Source organism: Erythrolamprus reginae, chromosome 5, assembly GCF_031021105.1.
Source record: "Erythrolamprus reginae isolate rEryReg1 chromosome 5, rEryReg1.hap1, whole genome shotgun sequence".
NCBI lineage: Eukaryota > Metazoa > Chordata > Lepidosauria > Squamata > Dipsadidae > Erythrolamprus > Erythrolamprus reginae.
The window spans coordinates 114,784,283-114,791,782 of record NC_091954.1 but is presented as its reverse complement, the minus strand read 5'-3'; the positions used below and the strand labels follow the sequence as shown (position 1 = coordinate 114,791,782).

General features: G+C 44.1%; 1 protein-coding gene across 1 annotated transcript in view; it reads right to left on the bottom strand.

The window, feature by feature from the left end:
- LOC139168634 (solute carrier family 12 member 9-like) overlaps window positions 1–7,500 on the bottom strand; it is a 146,123-nt gene that overhangs the window by 22,990 nt on the left and 115,633 nt on the right.

The following is a 7,500-nucleotide window of genomic DNA, read 5'->3' as shown; positions in this document are numbered from 1 at the left end:
TTATCAGGAAAATACCAAAGTCCACTAATCACCAAAAAAGGCTTCAAGAGTTGTTAACTTAATAATAATAATAATAATAATAATAATAATAATAATAATAATAATAATAATAATTTATTTATTGGATTTGTATGCCGCCCCTCTCCGCAGACTCGGGGCGGCTAACAACAATAATAAACACAACATGTACAATCCAATAATAAAAAACAACTAAAAACCCCTATTATAAAACCAAGCATACACACAAACATACCATGCATAACTTGTAATGGCCTAGGCCCTAGGGGGAAGAGCTATCTCAACTCCCCGATGCCTGGCGGTATAAATGAGTCTTGAGTAGTTTACGAAAGACAGGGAGGGTGTGGGGGCGGTTCTAATCTCCGGGGGGAGTTGGTTCCAGAGGGCTGGGGCCGCCACAGAGAAGGCTCTTCCCCTGGGGCCCGCCAAACAACATTGTTTAGTCGACGGGACCCGGAGAAGGCCAACTCTGTGGGACCTTATCGGTCGTTGGGATTCGTGCGATAGCAGGCGGTTCCAGAGGTAATCTTGTCCATTGCCATGTAGCTTCTGCTCCGGTAATCTCACACTACTAACCAGAGCATACAAAACTTTCACCAGACCAATCCTTGAATACAGCTCATCTGTCTGGAACGCTCATCGCATTTTGGACATAAATACATTAGGATGCGTCCAGAGATACTTTACTAGAAGAGCCCTCCACTCCTCCACTCGCAGTAGAATACCCTACACAACTAGACTTACAATCCTAGGTTCAGAAAGCTTAGAACTACGTCACCTTAAACACAACCTAAGCACAGCCCATAAAATCATCTGCTACAATGTCCTTCCTGTCAACGGCTACTTCAGCTTCAACCACAACAACACACAAGCACACAACAGATACAAATTTAAAGTAACCCGCTCCAAACTCGACTGCAGGAAACACAACTGTAGTAACCGAGTAGTTGATTCATGGAACTCATTACCTGACTCTGTAGCATCATCACCCAACCCCCAAAACTTTACCCTTGGACTGTCCACTGTTGACCTCTCAGAGGTCAGTAAGGGGTGTGCATAAGTGCACCAGCGTGCCTTCCGTCCCCTGTCCTAATGTTTCTCTCTTACTAGTATCATGTATATGATGTATTGTTATATCTTTGTATACCACCAATAGGTACTTGACAACACAATACAATAAAAAATAAACTCAGATATTTCTCCCTCAGAGTTTTCTATCCCAGCAGAAGCCGCCAAGCTCCGGGCTTTAATAGGGAGCCATTCATCAATGCCAACTCAAAAGGCCGTCCTGGCACGAAATCGCGGCTAATATATTTTTCTGCCATGCTGGCAGCCACTGCCTCCTCTACGCGCCCCTCCACGAGCAATAGAGCCAGGCTCAATCGGAAAATGAATCCTGTCACTCCGATGGTTATCGGCGGCAGCACCGGGAGGGGGATTTGCTAGCTTAAGTTACAGGCCCATTATCCTCCCCGCCATTCCTAAGCTACCGTCGTCAGGCAGCGGGTGCCGCTATCATCACTACCGGCGCATTGCGTGTGCAGCTTTGGGTCTGTGGTATGTGCATGTGCGCTTCCCAGTGAGATTTTTCTTCTCCACATGGGCAGGAAGTAAAATATTACAAGGGGATGCATGCATGAGAGATTTTGCTGATTTTTTTTGCTTCCGCGCATGTGCTGAAATCTCTCATGCGCGCATAACCCTCGTGAGATTTTGCCTCCTGCGCATGTGCAGAAGCAAAAAATTGCTGGAATCTCTCGCGCGCATATCCCCTCATGATATTTTGCCTCCTGCACATGCGCAGAAGCAAAAAATTGCCGAAATCTCTCTCGCGCGCATATCCCCTTGTGAGATTTTGCCTCCTGCGCATGCGCAGAAGCAAAAAATTGCTGGAATATCTCTTGCGCACATCCCCTCATGAGATTGTGCCTCCTGCGCATGTGCAGAAGCAAAAAATTGCCGAAATCTCTCTCTCTCGCATATCCCCTCGTGAGATTTTGCCTCATGCGCATGCACAGAAGCAAAAAATTGCCGAAAACTCTCTTGCGCGCATATCCCCTCATGAGATTTTGCCTCCTGAGCATGCGCAGAAGCAAAAAATTGCTGAAATCTCTCTCGCGCGCATATCCCCTCATGATATTTTGCCTCCTGCACATGCGCAGAAGCAAAAAATTGCCGAAATCTCTCTCGCGCGCATATCCCCTTGTGAGATTTTGCCTCCTGCGCATGCGCAGAAGCAAAAAATTGCTGGAATATCTCTTGCGCACATCCCCTCATGAGATTGTGCCTCCTGCGCATGTGCAGAAGCAAAAAATTGCCGAAATCTCTCTCTCTCGCATATCCCCTCGTGAGATTTTGCCTCATGCGCATGCACAGAAGCAAAAAATTGCCGAAAACTCTCTTGCGCGCATATCCCCTCATGAGATTTTGCCTCCTGAGCATGCGCAGAAGCAAAAAATTGCTGAAATCTCTCTTGCGCACATATCCCCTCATGAGATTTTGCCTCCTGCGCATGCGCAGAAGCAAAAAAGTGCTGAAAACTCTCTCGCGCATATCCCCTCATGAGATTTTGCCTCCTGCGCATGCGTAGAAGCAAAAAATTGCCGGAATCTCTCTCGCGCGCATATCCCCTCATGATTTTCCGTACCTGTGAATACCAGTTACAGAATGGCTGGGCTGCAGTTTCTTCTTTATAGTCCCAGCTGAAGGGCGGCATAGAAATCGAAAAAATAAAATAAAATAAAATAATTAAATTAAATTAAATTAAATTAAACTAAAAAATAAATAAATGTTGGAATTGGGCGGCATATAAATTGCACACATGTGCTCAAATAAATTGCACAAATAAATATATTTTAAGCTCTTTAACAATTTGTAAGATTTTAAAGTGTTGGACAGCCGTTTGTCTGACATGGTAAAGGGCAGGGATGGCGAACCTTTTTCTTCTCGTGTGGCAAAAATGCACACATCCCCAAGTATGCTCCCCCCGTTGTTGTTTTTCACCTCCAGGATTCGCTGAAGCATCTGGAATGTGAAAAATGGCCCAATGGGCAAAACAGGAAGTTTGGAAAAACGGACTTCCTGTTTGCTCATTGGGCCCCCTGAGGGGGAAAACAGCCTTCCCCAAGGCCGAAAATTCCCGAGACAGCTGTGAGGCAATTGTGGGAGTTGAAGTCCACAAGTCATAAAGGGCCTATCATTGCCCACCCTTCCCCAATTTGTGGATTTCAACTTCCACCATACCAAAGATAGCCATGCTGGTTCAGGGATTCTGGGAGTTGAAGTCCCCAGGCCATAAAGGGCCCATAACTTCCCACCCCTTTCATGATCTGTGGACTTCAACTCCCACATGTCCTAAAATAGCCATGCTGGCTCAGGGATTCTGGGAGTTGAAGTTCGCAGGTTCTGAAGGGGCCATAGTTGCCCATCCGTTTTACGACCTGTAAACTTCAACTCCCAGAATTCCTAAGACAGCCGTGAGGTACTTCAGCATTCCTAAGGTAGCCATGCTGGCTCAGGCATTCTGGGAGTTGAAGTCCACAGGTCCTGAAGGGGCCATAGCTGCCTACCCCTTTTATAACGTCTAGACTTCAACTCCCAGAATGCCTGAGCCAGCACTTATGGCAAAAGATGTCCCTGGTGCCCGAAAGGTTTTGGGGGGGGGACTAGTAGACCCCCACAAGATTCCTTCCAACTTGCCTATCCTGGGCCTAGAAAGCTTAGAACTACGGCGCCTAAAACACGATTTGAGTATTGCCCACAAGATCATATGCTGCAACATCCTACCGGTCAATGACTACTTCAGCTTCAACCGCAACAACACAAGAGCACGCAACAGATTTAAACTTAATACGAACCGCTCCAAACTTGACTGTAAAAAATATGATTTCAACAATCGAGTTATCGAAGCGTGGAACTCATTACCGGACTCAATTGTGTCAACCCCTAACCCCCAACATTTCTCCCTTAGACTCTCCACGATTGACCTCTCCAGGTTCCTAAGAGATCAGTAAGGGACGTACATAAGTGCACTGGTGTGCCTTTCGTCCCGTGTCCAATTGTCTTTCCTTTCTCTCACTTATCATATATATTATCTTCCTTTCATATATCCTCTCCTCTAAGTTCACTTTTACCCTTATATATATTACCACATGTCTTTTTTTTCTTCCTATGTATTTGTGTATTGGACAAATGAATAAATAGAAACATAGAAACATAGAAGACTGACGGCAGAAAAAGACCTCATGGTCCATCTAGTCTGCCCATATACTATTTCCTGTATTTTATCTTACAATGGATATATGTTTATCCCAGGCATGTTTAAATTCAGTTGTACTGTGGATTTACCAACCACGTCTGCTGGAAGTTTGTTCCAAGGATCTACTACTCTTTCAGTAAAATAATATTTTCTCATGTTGCATTTGATCTTTCCCCCAACTAACTTCAGATTGTGTCCCCTTGTTCTTGTGTTCACTTTCCTATTAAAAACACTTCCCTCCTGGACCTTATTTAACCCTTTCACATATTTAAATGTTTCGATCATATCCCCCCTTTTCCTTCTGTCCTCCAGACTCTACAGATGGAGTCCATGAAGTCTTTCCTGATACGTTTTATGCTTAAGACCTTCCACCATTCTTGTAGCCCGTCTTTGGACCCGTTCAATTTTGTCAATATCTTTTTGTAGGTGAGGTCTCCAGAACTGGACACAGTATTATTCCAAATGTGGTCTCACCAGCGCTCTATATAAGGGGATCACAATCTCCCTCTTCCTGCTTGTTATACCTCTAGCTATGCAGCCAAGCATCTTACTTGCTTTTCCTACCGCCTGACCACACTGCTCAACCATTTAATATAAATAAAATAAATAAAATAAATATTCCTGTATTTCCCACCATAGCCACAGCAGTCTGTCTGCAAAAGCAATAGCAACCATAAACGTTTGCACTGGGGCCAAAATTGTATTCTTAGTCTCCCCCCCCCCCCGAAAACATCAGGGAAATTTGGTGCTTCCGTACTACGTGGGAGGGAAAAGACGTCTGGATTCCGAGCACCAAGCAACAACGAGGGGGCCTGTTGCCTTAGAAAAGTACTTTAGCAACTGGGCGGCTGGATTGAATTGCAGCCTTTTGTGGATCTGGCAAAGGCTTTGGGTGGCCCAGCTCAACTGGGGTTGGGGGGGGGGAGCAGCTGCCTGCAAACTCCCAAAACTCCGATTACAGAATTTGATGAAGACTTTAGCCCCGTGGTGGTGAACCTGTGGCAAGCGAACCTGTGGCGCATATGCCCCTTAGCTAATACGAGTTACGTATGGGTTGGGTTGGGTGATGAACTTTTTTATGATAAGGGTTTTTATCTGTTTTTAATATTGGATTTGTATATTGTGTATTGCGTTGTGAGCCGCGCCAAGTCTTTGGAGGGGGGCAGCATACAAATCAAGGTAATAGTAGTAGTAGTAGTAGTAGTAGTAGTAGTAGTAGTAGTAGTAGTAATAATAATAATAATAGTAATAATAATAATAAATAATAATAATAATAATAATAATAATAATAATAATAATAATAATAATAATAAACCACTGGAACTTGTGCCGGGACTACCATTTCCCAGTGCCAAAGAACTGGTGGGATCATAAGCCCAAAAAGTGGTCGAAAATAAGCAAGCAAAACTACTGTGGGACTTCCAACTTCAGACTGACCGAATTCTGAAGCATAACACACCAGACATTGTGATCGTGGGGAAAAAGAAAGTATGGATCATCGACATCGCAATCCCAGGAGACAGCAGAATTGAGGAGAAGCAGCTGGAGAAATTAGTGAAATACGAAGATCTAAAAATCGAGCTGCAACGACTCTGGCATAAGCCCGTGAAAGTGGTCCCAGTGGTACTTGGCACGCTGGGCACAGTGCCAAAGGATCTCAGCAGACATTTGAAAGCCATCGGAATTGACAAAATCTCCATCTGTCAATTGCAAAAGGCCCCTTTACTGGGATCGGCACACATAATTCGCTGCTACATCACGCAGTCCCAAAGTCCCAGAGGTAAAAAAAAAAATTGCCCAATGGACAAACTGGAAGTTCAGACTTCGGGTTGGCCTTTGTGCTGTTTTTTGCACTCTGGAGGGTTCAGGGTTGCAGGCTTTTTCATTGCGACTCCCTCTGAATAAGGTTCTGTTTCAGCCCTAAGTTTTTGCAGGGTTTTTTTTTCCATTGCTAATTATTCCAAAGAATGTTTTTCCAGCCCAGCTTTCAGTCAGTCGGTCATTTTTCCATTCTATTCTAATTTCTTATTTTATTGATTTTCTATATTCTGTTATTTTTTATTTATTGTTAAGAGTTGAAAGGGACCATGAAGGCCATCAAGTTCAACCCCCTGCCCAAGCAGGAACCCTATAGTACACCAGTCAATCTTCCCTTAAAAATGTCCAGAGTGTTGGAGTTCACAACGTCTGCTGGTAGGTTGCTCCATTGGTTGATCGCTCTGACCGTCAGGAAGTTCCTCCTTATTTCCATGTTGAATCTCTCCTTGGTCAGCTTCCAGCCGTTGTTCCTTGTCCGGCCCTCTGGTGCCCTGAAGAATAAAGTGATCCCCTCCTCTCTGTGACATCCCCTCGTATACTTGTAGGGTTTTATTTTATTCTATTCTATTCCATTTCTATTCTATTCATTTTTTAATATTGTGTTCTATTCCAGACTTTGTATTCTATTCTTTCTACAGTATTCTTATTTCTACCCTATTCTTATTTCTAATTCAATTGAATTCAATTCTTGTTTCTAATTCCATTCCATTCCATTCCATTCCAATGTCAGTTTGAAAAACACTGAACATTAAACCAGACTGGCTCCGTGTGTGTCGCATAATCTTCTCCAGGCCAAAATGCCAACCTCCAAGATTAGAACTTTGCCAAAGTTTGCATATTGTTTGTGTGACAATGCTATGACGTTGTTTGTGTGATGATGCTATGATGTCTTTAAATTACCTTGCCTACCTATGTGCCGAGGAGATCCAACCACGAAGGTTGTTCAAGTCCCTGGACATTCTCCACCCACGTTTCCTTGGCATGAGTCAAGGTCATGAAGGTGGCATCTAACCGCGAGAACCCATGAGAAAAGGCGGGCAGGTCCAGCGATAAGAATCAACATCATGTGAAGTGTTAATAATGCTTTCTAAAATAAAACCTCAGTAGGACCATGCTTCTGGGTGTGGTCACCATGTTATGAAAAAAAGATGTAGAGCAGTGGTTCTCAACCTTTCTAATGCCGCAACCCCTTAATACACTTCCTCATGTTGTGGTGACCCCCAACCATAAGCCTAGCGCCAATTCTCCCAACAGAGCTTACAGCTGGTTGGCAGGAAGGTCAGAGGGACAAACCCATTGTCAATGCCTGATTGGTTGGATTGTAAAAATATGTTCCAAGGAGCCACAATAGAAACTTTAGTTCCTAACACCAGGGGAAATTTGCCTTAGGTCTTAGGTGACCCCTG